The sequence below is a fragment of the Schistocerca nitens genome, chromosome 1 (genome assembly GCF_023898315.1).
Source record: "Schistocerca nitens isolate TAMUIC-IGC-003100 chromosome 1, iqSchNite1.1, whole genome shotgun sequence".
In the NCBI taxonomy this organism is placed as follows: domain Eukaryota; kingdom Metazoa; phylum Arthropoda; class Insecta; order Orthoptera; family Acrididae; genus Schistocerca; species Schistocerca nitens.
Window position 1 is genome coordinate 629,320,754 of NC_064614.1, and position 17,397 is coordinate 629,338,150.

The 17,397-nt window shown below is 46.4% G+C and overlaps 1 protein-coding gene across 1 annotated transcript in view; it reads left to right on the top strand.

Moving 5' to 3' along the window:
* LOC126191595 (uncharacterized) overlaps positions 1–17,397 on the top strand; it is a 248,516-nt gene that overhangs the window by 17,317 nt on the left and 213,802 nt on the right. The gene's annotated exons all lie outside the window — the stretch shown is intronic.

Below are 17,397 nucleotides of genomic sequence, written 5' to 3' on the forward strand. Positions count from 1 at the left end.
AGTCGCAGAGTAATTGTGCGGTACTCGTACAAGGAGACAGTGTTTGCACAGCAACCGCCGACACAGTGTAATTGAGGCGGAATAAGGGCAATCAGCCCGAATTCGCCGAGGCAGATGGAAAACCGCCTTAAAGACCGTCCACAGGCTGGCTGGCACACCGGACCTCGACACTAATCCGCAGGGCGGATTCGTGCTGGGTACCGGCACGCCTTCCCGCTCTGGAAGCAGCGCGTTAGACCGCGCGGCTAGCCACGCGGGCCAGGGATCGATGTTGTCCAGTACGGACTAGCTAACAAGGAGACGGCACGAGCTTGGGGTCGGAGGTTTGTCCTAAATTTTGTGTGGTGAAGGAGGAGCCCTAACACCTCACGTGGTTAAAATATTAGGACGCACTACCCGGAAAATCCCGGTAAAAATCGATCCAAAGTTTCTTAGGTACCGTATGAGTATAAAATGTTAGTGCATTGCCGCGGCGCCGTCTGGCCTAGATGTTTAGGGCTCGGACTCTTACGCCAGAGGTGACTGGTTCGATTCCTCCTCCAGCACTTTTTTCCCCCTTCTGTTTCATTTTCTTTTGTTATTCCACCAACTATTCAGAAAGTTGCCCAAACCTACATTATCTTTAACAAATTAGTTACATTATTGAATAAAAATTACTTTCTTTTTGTCCAACAACACAATTCATGGCGGTAGGTTTTCCATTTTTCATTGTAAAGTATATGAAGAGAAACATTGGGTTTTAATCAGAATAACAAAGTCGATTGGGAAACATTCGATTTTTATACATATAATAATTATAAATACGAACCGCAGTGGTAATTATCGTAAAAACAAACAAAGCAATAGTTTTTGCGACTTCTTGCTCAACATATGAAAGCAGATTTTTTACAATCACAGGGCGTTTGCAATAAATCTGTACAAAAACATGCCCCATTAACACTTACGAAAATGTTTTGGGTTTCTGATAATTTTGAGGCAAACCAGGAATATTGAATCGTGTCTCGGAATATTAGTGACGATAATTGATGGTCAATTATAGAATGAATTTTTATACAATCTTCCCGGGAATTAATTTCACGATTCTCCTGTAACAATGCGCTGCAATTTTGCAAGCAACAGAAGAAAAAAATGTGTGCTAGAGGAGGAATCGAACCCGAGACATCTGGTATAACGGTCCGAACGCTAACCATGTAGGCCAAACGGCGGCTCGGTAATGGACTAACATTTTATACTCATACGGCACCTAAGAAACTTTGGATCGTTTTTTCTCGGGATTTTTCGAGTAGTGCGTCCTAATATTTTAACCACGTGAGGTGTTAGGGGTCCTCTTTTATCACACAAAATTGAGGACAAATCCCCGTCCAAGGGTCGTGCCGTCTCCTTGTAAGTAATAGTTCGCTACCGCAGTTACCTTTATTTCCGTGACATACATTGATAACAGTTAAAAAGTCGAATATCCAATTACTGCAGTAGCTGTAGTGGTGCAGGCTGGTAACCGCCACATAGTCACCCAAGAGTAGCAGGGTAGCCGCCTGGCCATCAGGAAATGGGTAATGTGATGTCCGTGGCGACGGCGAAGACAGTGAATACTCCCAGAAAATAAACTGCTCTTATTAGCAGCACATTCTAAACAGCGAAGTCAACCAGTGCCCGAGTATAGGAATTGTTGAGACAGTCGACTGCAATATTGGCAGCAGCCCGGCTGAGCAGCCTTGCTGAGGTAACTGGTCTCAATACAGCTCCGCAGCGGAGAGGCGGCAAGCAGCGAGTGTTTTCAGAATGAAGTTTTCACTCTGCGACGAAGTGTGCTCAAATATGAAACTTCCTGGCGGATTAAAACTGCGTGCCGGACCGAGACTCAAACTCGGGACCTTTGCCTTTCGCGGGCAAGTGCTCTACCTACTGAGCTACCCAAGTTCCACATCAGCGCACATTCCGCTGCAGAGTGAAAATTTCATTCTGCAAAGATCCCCGAGGCTGCGGGTGAGCTATGTCTCCGCAATATCCTTTCTTCCAGCAGTGCTAGTTCTGCAAGGTATGCAGGAGAGTTTCCGTGAAGTTTGGAAGGTGTGAGACTAGGTACTTGCAGAAATGAAGCTGTGTGCTTGGGTGGCTCAGTTGGTAGAGCACTTGCCGGCGAAAGGCACAGATCCCGAGCTCGAGTCCCGGTCCGGCACACTGTTTCGATCTGCCAGTATGTTCCATATCAGCGAGTGTTGTCGGCAGCTCGGCAGGCAGCTAGCCCGGCTTGGTGTGATCTTGCTCGAAACCAGGGATGGAGTTCTAGCCTTAGTGAGTGCTCAATAGCCCACCACGGGGGAAGGAGAGAGAAGGTCCCATTTCGACAGTTGAGAGCATTACCCTAGCTGGCTTTGGCAAGCATGTCAAATGCTTGTAGTAGCAGTTACAGACGATGGATGCTACCAGCTGGTGCAGAGATTGCATCAGTGGTGACGCTGGAGTCAAAGTCACGAACAAAGTTGAAGCGCAGCACAGTTCCAGCGGCACACATTCTGACGTCAAAACCGTCCCTGTTGTCACGAAAAGTTACGTTTGTTGTCACGTAATGGTACGCCTGGGAAACACTGCCACAGTTGCTGACGCGCAGCAGCATGCCCCGTTGTGGGACAAGTTGCGGAATGCACGATCCTGAGTAGCAGTATTATACAGCCTTGCTGCAAATTTTCCTAATTTGCGGATCACTAGTCCGGCAGCCAAGCCGTTCGATCCGACGTTACAGTAATACGGAGAGAACCCAGTACGTTGTCCTCGATAGTGAGTGTTCATCAGAGGTGAGGGTATCATCTGGAGTGCCCCAGGGAAGTGTGGTAGGTCCGCTGTTGTTTCCTATCTACATAAATGATTTTTGGATAGGGTGGATAGCAATGTGCGGCTGTTTGGATGCTTTGGTGTACGGGAAGGTGTCGTCGTTGAGTGACTGCAGGAGGATACAAGATGACTTGGACAGGATTTGTGTAAGGAATGGCAGCTAACTCTAAATGTAGATAAATGTAAATTAATGCAGATGAATAGGAAAAAGAATCCCCTAATGTTTGAATACTCCATTAGTAGTCTAGCGCTTGACACAGCCACGTCGATAAAATATTTGGGCGTAATCTTGCAGAGCGATATGAAGTGGGACAAGCTTGTAATGGCAGTTGTGGGGAAGGCGGATAGCCGTCTTCGGTTCATTGGTAGAATTTTGGGAAGATGTGGTTCATCTGTAAAGGAAACCGCTTATAAAACACTAATACGACCTATTTTTGAGTACTGCTCGAGCGTTTGGCATCCCTATCAGGTCGGATTGAGAGAGGACATAGAAGCAATTCAGAGGCGGGCTGCTACATTTGTTACTGGTAGGTTTGGTCATCATGCGAGTGTTACGGAAATGCTTCAGGAACTCGGGTGGCAGTCTCTAGAGGAAAGGAGGCGTTCTTTTCGTGAATCGCTACTGGGGAAATTTAGAGAACCAGCATGTGAAGCTGACTGCAGTACAATTTTACTGCCGCACACTTATATTTCGCGGAAAGACCAAAAAGATAAGAGAGATTAGGGCTCGTACAGAGGCATATAGGCAGTCATTTTTCCGTCGTTCTGTTTGGGAGTGGAACAGGGACAGAAGATGCTAGTTGTGGTACGAGGTACCCTCCGCCACGCACCGTATGGTGGATTGCGGAGTATGTATGTAGATGTAGATGTAGATACGAAGGCACTGTGATGTGCCTTCCTTCACTGCTGGAACTGCTCAGCTAGCATCCTTGTGCCGTCTTCCAATACATTCCACGAACCAATGTACGACGTGCGTAGTAGCCAACTATGGATTCTGCTTTGTATTACTGTTGACGTACAACTGACATTGGTGGGAAAAAAACCCGAAGCAGTAGCGAGCAGTTCTGAATCTAAGCTTCAGGGTGAAGAGTAAAGTGATACGTTATCGTACAAAAGGTAATTGAAACAATACCCAATGAAACTAACAGCATTGAAACTTTTTTTCAAGGAAAACATTTCCACAGAAGTTACCGCGATTTGTCATGGTCCCTTCGGCATTAAGAACGGCGGTACATGGTCCTTAGTAGGGTCTGTGATCAGCATAGTGAGTAACTCATGTTCTACAGTGTGGTCCCCTGCTGCTGCCCACAAGGCTATCTTGTGATAGAGCGTTGCATTCCTTCACCAGCGTGGTCTTTTTTACACGTACGCATCCCACATGTGGTCAATGTGATCAACCGCTAATTAACTCGTGGTAGGGAGGGTGGGGGGGGGGGGGACATATAAGCCAGTCCATTCACCGCATATCTTCGTGTTCTAAGTGCTCTTCCACCTGCGCAGATCGTTGCGGTCTCCCATTGTTTTCCATTAAAAAGAAGTCGGAGTCAAATACACCCTGAAAAGACACACTTGGCGAAGGAATACAGTGTCACAATAAGATCGACTAGTGAGTGTATAGTGTTCAAATATTTGGAGGTCAGTATGCCCATGTCATATTACGTCTCCCCACAACGCGACACCAGGACCACCAAAACGATAATATTCGACAATGTTGCTGTGTGGAAAAAATGTCCGCACCTCTCGCCATATAAGGATAGGGCCAGAATGAATGGACTGAGGGGAGAATGATTACATGCGTGTATGTAGGCTGCAATTAGTCAAATCTTTTCTACGGGAGGAGGAGGATGTTGTAGTATACATTACGTTCCTCAGTCAGTGGTGCTTCTTAAAACTTCATGGGGAGGCTTTCGATAGACATTTGTCAGTGATACAGCGCTGCCATTTCAAGTTTTCCATTCTTCCCCTGACGATTTCCCGTGAGTCAATACTACCTGTGATCGTTTGTGTTACCTTTCTTTGTATTTAGTATCCCTTTTAGCCCTATATGGAATCATTCCACAAGGTTCAGCGACAACGTAAGATGAGCCGAACAACTATTTTTCAGCTTAACATAAAAGTTTTCTGAGTATCTGACTGTGTCATATGTAAAAAACGATACGTAGCTTCTCATAAAGTGACACGGTGAGATACTCAGAAGCCTTTCATGTCAATGACTGCCTCCGGAAGCCTATGGAATTACTTTTCTCGGCAACCTCGTTTCTAGACATTGCATTTTGCCAGTATCCTTCCAATTAAGTCGACGATGTAATTTACCTACAACTTGGCGTGTATTATCTTCACTTCCCTAGAAATTGCTTCACTGTGTTAGCTGTAAGAGCTGATTTATTCCAGTTGCCACTCATTAATATTGTAGCAACACTTTACTAAGTTTTCATGAATTTTGAAGTTAACAATTGCACATGTTTGGACGCATACAGCAATTTCCCAATCAATACACCACTTTGAAAACTTCCAGTAACGTTTCTGGATATTCTGAGAGTTTTCCTTACATAATACTATATTATAGTTGATTGCATCACCTGTAAAAGGTTTACTGTTACTGTACATGCAGCCTACCGAGTCATTAGTATACAGGGTGGTCCATTGATAGTGACCGGGCCAAATATCTCACGAAATAAGCATCAAACGAAAAATCTACAAAGAACGAAACTCGTATAGCTTGAAGGGGAAAACCAGATAGCGCTATGGTTGGCCCGCTAGATGGCGCTGCCATACGTCAAACGGATATCAACTGTGTTTTTTTTTAAATAAGAACCCCCATTTTTATTACATTTTCGTGTAGTACGTAAGGAAATATGAAAATTTTAGTTGGACAACTTTTTTCGCTTTGTGATAAATGACGGTATAATAGTCACAAACGTATAAGTACGTGGTATCACGTAACATTCCGCCAGTACGGACGGTATTTGCTTAGTGATACATTGCCCTTGTTGAAATGGACCGTTTACCAATTACGGAAAAGGTCGATATCGTGTTGATGTATGGCTATTGTGATCAAAATGCCCAACGGGCTTGTGCTATGTATGCTACTCGGTATCCTGGACGACATCATCCAGGTTTCCGAACCGTCCGCCGGATAGTTACGTTATTTAAGGAAACAGGAAGTGTTCCGCCACATGTGAAACGACAAATAGCGCGAAAATCGGGAATCTCAAAAACGTTGGTGTTGAGAATGCTACATCAACATCGATTGCACCCGTACCATATTTCTATGCACCAGGAATTGCATGGCGACGACTCCGAACGTCGTGTACAGTTCTGTCACTGGGCACAAGAGAAATTACGGACCGATGACAGATTTTTTGCACGCGTTCTATTTAGCGACGAAGCGTCATTCACCAACAGCGATAACGTCAACCGGCATAATATGCACTATTGGGCAACGGCAAAATCCACGGTGGCTGCGACAATTGGAACATCAGTGACCATGGTGGGTTAATGTATGGTGCGGAGTTATGGGAGGAAGGATAATTGACCCCCATTTTATTGATGGTAATCTAAATGGTGCAATGTATGCTAATTTCCTACGTAATGTTCTACCGATGTTACTACAAGATGTGTCACAGCATGACAGACTGGCCATGTACATCCAACATGATGGATGCCCGGCACATAGCTCACATGCGGTTGAAACGGTATTGAATAGCATATTTCATGACAGGTGGATTGGTCGTGGAAGCCCCATGCCATAACCCGCACGTTCACCGGATCTGACGACCCAGGATTTCTTTCTGTGGAGAAAGTTGAATGATATTCGCTATCGTGATCCACCGACAACGCCTGACTACATGCGTCAGCGCATGTCAATGTATGTGTGAAAATACGGTGGTGAACTACTCGCTGTTGAAAGGAATGTCGTAACACGTATTGCCAAATGCATTGAGGTTGACGGACATAATTTCGACCATTTATTGCATTAATGTGGTATTTACAGGAAATCACGCTATAACAGCATGCGTTATCAGAAATGATAAGTTCACAAAGGTACATGTATCACATTGGAACAACCGAAATAAAATGTTCAAACGTACCTACGTTCTGTATTTTAATTTAAAAAAACCTACCTGTTACCAAATGTTCCTCTAAAATTGTGAGCCTTATGTTTGTGACTGTTACAGGGCCATCTATCACAAAGCGATAAAAGTGGTACAACTAAAACATTCATATATCTTTAGGGACTACACGAATATGTAATAAAAAATGGGGGATCCTATTTTTTTAAAAAAATCGCAGTTGATATCCGTTTGACCTATGGCAGCGGCCGGCCGGGGTGGCCGAGCGGTTCTACAGTCGCTACGGTCGCAGGTTCGAATTCTGCCTCGGGCATGGATGTGTGTAATGTCCTTAGGTTGGTTAGGTTTAAGTAGTTCTAAGTTCTAGGAGACTGACGACCTCAGAAGTTAAGTCCCACAGTGCTGAGAGCCATATGAACCATTTTTGAACCTATGGCAGCGCCATCTAGCGGGCCAGCCGTAGCGCCATCTGCTTTTTCCCCTTCAAGCTAGACAAGTTTCGTTCATTGTAGTTTTTTCGTTTGACGCTTATTTTGTGAGATATTGGCCCGGTCACGATCAATGGACCAATCTGTATAACATGCACAAGTTAAAATACCACCAGCGGATCTAATTGGTATCCACTTGTCCATAGTTAGCAGTGCCGTGTACGTCAAAATGATCAACGATCCGGCCTGCGAAAAGGTGCTTCAGCAGGGAAAACGTGGACTGCGCTTCTGTCATTCCGACGGCAACGTCGGACCCGTTACCGTCGATCACGCAGGTCTCGGCACACGAACAATAAGGATCTTCGAACTGCCGTTCGAACTACCAGCAGACGTTGTCATCGCGGCGCTCCGTCCCTGTGACAACGTTCTGGAATATGTTGCCGAACGATGGGTACAATTTCAAACCTATCCCGTTTTAAACGGTGTCAGACAGTTTCGCATCGAGTTGCAGAAACACGTGCCTTCCTATCTACGTATCGGAGGCTACCGTGCCATTATAATATACGACGGCCAACCTCGGACCTGTTACGGCTGCGGGAAAGAAGGTCACCTACGGTTTGAATGCATTCAACGACGTGTCGTGCAGCTTCCGTTGTCGGAAGCGTCCGTCACACCCATGATGACCGCCCTACCGGTCACTTACGTAGGGGCTGTTGCCACGTCTACAGTTTCGTCCAGTCCGTCGCCCGGTCTCTCCGATCGGCACGTCCCACCGTCCCATTCACCTACGGACAGTGCAGACGTCCCACCTGACAACCCTACCGCCGAACAGGCTCCCGCACCGGACGCTGAGGAGACCAGTACTTCTTCACAACACCTGTTTGACAATTTCATTGTACCCACCGACGCCTTCGAACCAGGTCGACGCGTTTCCTTGCCGTCGTCCGACACTGAGGAACACGTGCGCAAACAACGCTCGCCACGTAGGCGCAAACGCCGCCGCCGTTCACCCACGGGTTCTCAAAGCGCCATCATAAAGGACGACGAAGACGACACCCAACCAGCCGACATTTCCACGCAGAGGTCGGCGGACAGCTTTCAGGATGAACAAGACGTATCGCAGGACTGGACCACCATAGAGGTCGCCACGCACAGTGACACGATCGGCGCACGGGTTGAGACCCCTGTCTCCCCACCGACAGCTCCAGATCTCTCTCGCCACGATGCAATTCCCATGGACATTGGATAGACCCACGAAGTTGAGGAAGGTACGCCCCCTCCTCCGGATGAGTTGCCCCCACCGGACGGGGCTGCCTGTTAACATCAAAAGCGAGGCACTGAAGCAGATGTGATGGAACTAGGTGCGCTCCTCATACTTCCCTTGGTGATGGTAGATGCGCGTCCACCACCACTGAAACAAACGTACCGGTTCGCCACACTGAACATCAACATGATCGGCACTGCACCCAAGCTGCAGCTCCTATGTGACATGCTTCGGGTCTCTGACGTCGAAGTCGTCCTTCTTCAGAAAGTACACGTTGCCACACTACCACCGGTCTACAGCTTTGACTCATACACGTCCACATGTGATCAATCAGGGCGTGGAGTGGCTTTCTACATACGCGAAGGAATCCCAGTCAAGGACACGACCATCCTTGCCTGTGGAAGGGTAATGGCTGTTACCATCTTCGACACGCGCGTCATCAACATCTGGCTCCACGAACAGTCGGCAGCGGTCCACTTTTTTCGGACACGACGTGTCGCCCCTGTTTGCAGGGCGCTATGAGCGCCTTATCATGGGAGCCGATTTCAACTGCGTCCTCCATCCGCAGGGCCAAATGCGTGGTTATTCTCTATGCCAGGCGCTGCTCACCTTAATCGAAGATTTTCATCCAGTGGACGTTTGGGAGAAAATTCATGGCAATGGCCCCGGTTTTACCCATTATACTGGACATTCTGCGAGCAGGCTGGACCGATTTTATGTCTCTGCCCACCTTGGCAACGAAGTCTCCCAAGCAGAACGATGGTCCCTTGCCTTTTCGGACCATTTCGCCGTCATTTGCTCCCTGGCTTTGCCACCTCAGTCACGCAGCAGAGGTTACTGGAAGCTGAACACCGCCCTCCTTAATGATCCACACTGCCGACGATATATTGCCACTACATGGGCATCTTACGAAAGACGCTTCCCGCAGTGCACATCAACGATCCATTGGTGGCTCAAATGTGCCAAAGCTGTGATCAGAAAAGTCTTCATGCAATGTGGCAAGGAAGCAGCAGTATGGCATCGAGACACCACATATTTTCACTACGCCGTCCTCCGTGAGCTCGATGCGCTCTCTCCATCACCTGAAACCCATAGGGAATGACAGGCCCGATTCCTCTCTCTCCAAGGTGCACGACTGTATGGTGTCGTGGTGCGTTCCCGACGACAGGACCTCCTGCACGACAAAACACCATCCACAATCCATGCCGCATCCGACCATCGTCATCGACGTCGACTTGTCGTCCCCAACATCACGACCTCCGATGGTGTTCACACAATACAGGCGGCAGTGGTGTCTGCCTTTGCAGAACATTATCGCCAATTTTATGACGACGAACCGATGGCAACGCCAATTCGTGGTGATCTCCGTCCTTCCACTGATCGGACCCTCACCGTAGCGGAGTCAACGTCCATGATGTCTGCAATCACCGCAGAAGAGGTGGTAGATGCGGTCAACAAGGGGGCCAAGAACAGATCACGAGGACCAGATGGTCTCCCCGTGGAGTTTCACCGGGCGTTCACCCCGTTGATGTTTCCTCGCTGGACGGAAATGATACAGGAATTCTTTACTCCGTCCTTCCCAATTCCACCTGAATTCGTCACTGGCATTCTTCTACCTGTTCCTAAGCCGAAGGGAGGATCTCATGTCTCTGCACATCACCCCCTTACATTAATGAATGCAGACTATAAAATCAATGCAGGCCTCTTAGCCCCGCGCATACTCACTGTCTTACATACTGTCCTTTCACCGGAGCAGACTGCACGTGGTTGTGGCGCCACCTTACAAACAGCCCTAAGAGAATGCCGTGACCTCATCGCGCTGGCGTCGGTTTGTCGCCTTCGTGCAGCACTGGTATCCTTCGATTTCACGAGTGCCTTTGATCGCGTTCGACACCCATTCCTCCTCATGGTGGCGAAACGTATGGGGTTCCCATTACTCTTTGGCGATGCCATTCACCGGTTACTGCTTCCCGCGGTCTCGATGGTACAAGTCAATGGGAGGCTTGTAGGACCGATTCCTATACGCCGCTCTGTGCGGCAAGGATGCCCTATGTCTTCCTTACTATATGCCATTGCACTTGTGCCTCTTATCACTGGTCTTACCTCTAGAATGCAGGTTCTCACTTTACGTGACTATACCTTTCATTGCAGGGCTTATGCGGACGACCTCTTCTTTCTCACCTGCTCCTCCACGGAACTCAATGACGCCATCCAATGGATCCACCAGCATGGACGTCTTTCTGGTAGCATTCTTAATGTCCGTAAATCGACTATGATGCACAATGGGCGGAGCCTCCCGGCTATGGTACCGACCCCACTCCCAGTCAGTACCACCCTTCGTTACTTGGGTATCGAATTTACGAGGTCCACACACGGCACAGTGGCTTTTGAAGTCGATTCGGCACCATGTCCGCGGTCAAGTGCACCGTAACTTAAACCAACTCCAACGTGTGTCCTAAGTCAACATGTATGTCGCCCCTAAACTGGTACACGTCCCCCAGATCCTCCCAATGCCGTTACTGCTTGGCCGCCGCATCCAATCAGCCTTTGGATATTTCTTGTCAGCAGGGGCACTTTTCAAAGGCCGCTACAACACTCTAACACTGCCTCCTGCAAAAGGTGGCCTCGGACTCGTCAACGTGCGGGCACGATCTTCTGCACTCTTTGTCCACACTCTGTTGCGGCACTGGCAGGGGCCGGTCCTGTCCTTAACACGCAGTCTCTTAGATATCCTCGACCAGCTTCTTTCGATCCACCGATCAATGTGGCACCTATTTCTCCATTATTGTAGCATGTCGCTAATTGTTTCATAGAACTCAGCTACGTTCCGGCCGATATTCCAGTCGCCCGTCCTCTTCGTACAAAAGATTATTACGGTTTGTTTATGCTGTCCAACCCTTGCGACCCCATGGTGCTACAGCACCCTGACATTAATTGGCGAAAGGTTTGAGGGTGTGTTCATGCACCCTTTTTACCGTCGCCTGTGCCTGCACTCTGGTATGTTTTAGTCTGTGGCAAATGCCAGACTAATAGTCGACTTCATCGCATAGGACTGGCCACCTCCCCACTCTGCCCGACTGTCAGCTCGAAGACACCGACGAGCACCGTCTTACGTGCCCCCTGAAACGAAACGTATGGCTCCTCATCCAACGAATCGTGGGCTTTTACCTCCGTGCCCCGCCAACGACGGTAGCCCCAGATTTTTTGTTGTTGCCACAGACATTTCACTACCCTCTTGCTAAGCACCATACAAATGGTTCAAATGGCTCTGAGCACTATGGGACTCAACTGCTGAGGTCATTAGTCCCCTAGAACTTAGAACTAGTTAAACCTAACTAACCTAAGGACATCACACACATCCATGCCCGAGGCAGGATTCGAACCTGCGACCGTAGCGGTCTCGCGGTTCCAGACTGCAGCGCCAGAACCGCGCGGCCACTTCGGCCGGCGTAAGCACCATACACTCATCACACAAAAAAAAAGACAAAAAAGGAAGAAGACAGAATATGTTATATTTTGTTGTATTTAATGTTTTTCCAATATTTTTGTATAACTAACAATCATTTGTATATGTTCAAATGGTATCTTGAAGAACTGTTGCATTGTATATATACAGGGTGGTCCATTGACAGTGACCAGGCCAAATATCTCACGAAATAAGCGTCAAACGAAAAAACTACAAAGAACGAAACTTGTCTAGCTTGAAGGGGGAGACCAGATGGCGCTATGGTTGGCCCGTAAGATGGCGCTGCCATAGGTCCAGCGGATATCAACTGCATTTTTTAAAATAGGAACTCCCATTATTATAACATATTTGTGTAAAACGTAAAGAAATATGAATGTTTTAGTTGGGCCTCTTTTTTCACTTTGTGATAGATGATGCTGTAATACTCACAAATATATGGCTCTCAATTTTAGACGAACAGTTGGTATCAGGTAGGTTTTTTAAATTAAAATACAGAACGTAGGTACGTTTGAACATTTTATTTCGGTTGTTCCAATGTCATACATGTACCTTTGTGAACTTATCATTTCTGAGAAAGTATGGTGTCACAGCGCGATTACCTACAAATACCATATTAATGCAACAAATGCTCAAAATAACGTCCGTCAATCTCAATGGATTTGGTAATACGTGTAACGACATCCCTCTCAACAGCGGGTAGTTCGTCTTCCCTAATATTCACACATGCATTGACAATGCGCTGACGCATGTAGTCAGGCGTTGTCGGTGGATCACGATAGCTAATATCCTTCAACTTTCCTCACAGAAAGAAATCCGGGGACGTCAGATACCCCTTCAACCGCACGCGAGCTATGTGTCGGACATCCATAATGTTGGAAGTACATCGCCATTCTGTCAAGCAGTGAAACATCTTGTAGTAAAATCGGTAGAACATTACGTAGGAAATTAGCTTACATTGCACCATTTAGATTGCCATCGATAAAATGAGGGCATATTATCCTCCATCCCATAATGCCGCACCATAGATTAACACGCCAAGGTCGCTGATGTTCCACTTCTCGCAGCCATCGTGGATTTGCCGTTGCCCAATAGTGCATATTATGCCGGTTTACGTTACCGCTGTTGGTGAACGACGCTTCGTCGCTAAATAGAACGCGTGCAAAATATCTGTCATCATCCCTTAATTTCTCTTGTACCCAGTGGCAGAACTGTACGCTACGTTCAAAGTCGTCGCCATGCAATTCCAGGCGCATAAGTATATGGTACGGGTGCAATCGATGTAGATGTAGCATTCTAAACACCGATGCTTTTGAGACTCCCGAGCGGGCCAGTGTGGCCGAGCGGTTCTAGGCGCTTCAGGCTGGAACCGCGCGACTGCTACGGTCGCAGGTTCGAATCCCGCCTCGGGCATGGATGTGTGTGATGTCCTTAGGTTAGTTAGGTTTAAGTAGTTCTAAGTTCTAGGGGACTGATGACATCAGATGTTAAGTCCCATAGTGCTCAGAGCCATCTGAGATTCCCGATCTCTCGCAATATGTCTGCTACTGATGTGCGTATTAGCCGCGACAGCAGCTAAAACACCTACTCGGGCATCATCATGTGTTGCAGGTCGTGGTTGACGTTTCACATGTGGCTGAACACTTCCTGTTTCCTTAAATAACGTAACTATTTGTCGAACGGTCCTGACAGTTGGATGATGTGCAGGATACCGAGCAGCATACATAGCACAAGCCCGTTGGGCATTTTGATAACAATAGCCATACATCAACACGATATCGACCTTTTCCGTAATTGGTAAACGGTCCATTTCAACAAGGGGAATGTATCACGAAGCAAATACCGTCTGCACTGGCGGAATGTTACGTGATACCACGTACTTATACGTTTGCGACTATTACAGCGCCATCTATCACAAAGCGAATAAAATGGTCAAACTAAAACATTCGTATTTCTTTACTTAGTATATGAATACGTAATAAAAAATGGGAGTTCCTATTTAAAAAAACGCAATTGATATCCGTTTGACCTATGAAAGCGGTATCTAGCGGGCCAACCACAGCGCCATCTGGTTTCCCCCTTCAAGGTATACGAGTTTCGTTCTTTGTAGTTTTTTCGTTTGATGCTTATTTCGTGAGATATTTGGACCGGTCACTATCAATGGACTACCCTGTATATGTATATGTTTAATAAAAATTATTGCACCAAAAATAAAAGTGGTTAGTGCGACAGAATGTCAATCCTAAGGGGCCGGGTTCGATTCCTGGCTGGGTCGGAGATTTTCTCCGCTCACGCCCTGGGTGTTGTGTTGTCCTTATCATCATCATTTCATCCCCATCAACGCACAAGTCGCCGACGTGGCGTCAGATCGAAAGATTTGCAACCGGCGAACGGTCCACCCGACGGGAGGCTCTAGTCACACGACATTTACATCTTAACATGAGCAACACGTATCCCACTACACTCTTCTGGACAATGCCAGCATGCTGCTTCCTCCCTAGAATTCCTTAATCCAACCACAGATATCGTTTTATAGTATGGTTCTACTTTTGTTTATAAGTTTGTACTGTTTCAAAGGATTTTCGGTAGCCAATAAGTACTAAATCTTTCTTACTGCCTTGATCCATGGCCCTCTTCATAATATGTGACAAAAGAGTGAGGCGGGTTTCACATCATCGATGTCTTCGAAATCCTTGCTAGTTGGCATGTAGGAGGTCATTCTATTCGAGGTACCTCATTCCGTTTGAGCTCAGAATGTGTTTTAAGATTCCGCAACAGATGGATGTCAGTGACACTGGATAATAGGTTTGTGGATCACTTCTGTTATCTTGTAGATGGATGAGTCCATTGGTTTCTTCCAACTAGGAGGCACATATTTTTGTTCGAATGACCTACGGTAAACTACAGTTAGCAGCTGGAAATTCAGTACAGAAGATGATAGAGGTTCCATTGGGTCTCGGACCCTCGTTCAGTTTTAGCGACTTCAGCTGTTAGTCAAAGTCACTGGCCATAACGTCTAAATCATCATATTTGAGGTGGGGCGAAGCTAAATTGTATCTGTAACCCTAGTTCCTCGTTTGTAACGGAAAAGGAGCTCACAATTTTTAAATTTGCTTTGCTTCCTTCAGTATTAGTTCCTGTGTAATCTGTGAGTGTCTGGACACTGATTTAGGTGCTACTGACATCCTGTACACAATAACTTAATTTCTTCTGGCTTTATGACTGTCTTTCGGTAAGAATGAGATATGACAAACGTTGAAGTTATAAGCATTCTCTATACAATGGCCGGATCATCTCTATCTGCTGCTGTACGACTTTTCTACATACATACCTGATGATCAGTATCCATTTTTTAGTTAGATGTTTCTTGCAGCGACTGTGTTCTATGGAGGTGTCTCTCCCCCCCCCCCCCCCCCCCTCCCTCTGTCAGGATCCTAATTGGTGTTCGGAAATTCCCGTGACAAACCTCTAGCACTTTTAGAGGAGAGTGAGTAGATAATATTTTGAATTGGAACCTATGTCCTGAAACGTACCGTTCCTATGCTACAACCAGTTGAAAAAGTGTTCGTAACTCGATCACTTTTACAAGTAATTGATTAAGCGTGACCCAGTACATCACTTGTCTTAAAGATCTCGTTGTTAAAATTAAAAAAAACTGCTCATGGTTCTATTCAACCTGATGCGGTACAGCATCTTGCCAAAACGGGTTTGTGGCGTCTCCTTCGACAACTACAGTCACGCCTGCTGATGGTGAAGATATCCTTTCTGGAAGCCGTTGCGTAATTGTGGAGAAAAGAGTGTGTGATGGAGTCAGACACTGTGGAGAACGATCTCGATAAAGGCGACGAGCAGGTCTTTCATTGCCATGCGCTTCGCCATTCAGAAGGATCATGTCGGTATATTTTGCAAATGTACTCAAACATGTTGCTGTAAATCTCACAGATACGCGAATGAGGCTCGAACCAGGTTAGAGAGGTAGTAAAGACGTCAGATGACATTAGCCTATCGGACGTAAGCACCCACTACAGTAACTACCCTGTTACATACCTGCCTTGCAAACACGTTTTCTAATGGCTGTAGCACGGAAACGGTACGTTATCGGACATTGGTTCCTATTCAGAATATTATGTAATCACTCCCTTCCACAAGTCCTAGAAGTTGATAAGGTGGACTTCCGTATACCCTATATATATCCCGAGCGCTTTCTCAGCTACTATTCTGGTTTAGAGCTACAGCTACTGTACATGCTTTTGTCCAGAGCAATATCTTCGAGTTCATATCACAGGTAATACGTGCACTTAATATGCACCGGGAATTTTACAACTTACTGCATAAAAACTATTGACCTATATTCAATATGTCACACGCGTTATTTACAGCTGGCAGCACACGGCAGAATGGTGCCATTTCATTGTTGTTTCAAACGCTGAATACAATGAAACTGCTGCTAAAAATTAAAAATGTTGTGTTAATCCAAAAGGACCCAATAGCAGCGGGCTTCCACTAATGATTAAATACAAATATGAGCTGGAGGGAAGGGAATTTAACTTTCAGTGTAACAATAAAATTCCAGTCACGTCGTGGAAAAACTAAGAACATGTTGCTATTTCCATAATTTAGAAAATACATATAGACATCACAAAATTTGCAAGAAAATACCAAGGTGAAAACAAAGTGATGGGTTGTTGTTTGCCCGCTATTTCCAGGTACTATTTCGACGAAGATGTTGATAAATTTGTTCAAGTGTGTGAACCTTACGTAGTGGGATGGAGTTCCCAGGAATGTTGCAAGACAGTTGACTGGTGGCTTCTAATATCGGAAACAGAATGGGAGACTAAAACTTTTGATGAATATGAAATAAGTTTCAAAGCAGAGGGTCACATGTTCGTCTTGGGGCAAATATGGAGATTACTGGACTGTTTCGCGGTCGTCTATCAAAACTTCTAAGAAATGTTGTCATCTGTGTTAAGTGAAGCGAGAGACACGATGACAATACATATAATGAATTCATAATGTCAATTTTGATTTGAAAAAAAGAGTATAAATAAAACGTTCAACAGTTAATGAACGATTTTCTACTCTAATGATTAGAACCTATCAAATTTATGAAAATTTTGTGTGGTGAGAACAGATGGGCCCGTAAAAAGATTGACCTCACTGGTCATCAGGGCTCACTGAATGCGTCGCTAGCTCGGCGCGAATCACGTTGCCGGCGTGCACTCAGATCTACTGCATTGAAATGAAGCAGCCACTGCGAATGCTTGTATCGAGCGCCTGCGATGTAGGTCGCCCAACAAACAGCACGAAGCCGCGGGTCACGGGACGCGGCTCGGCGCTGCA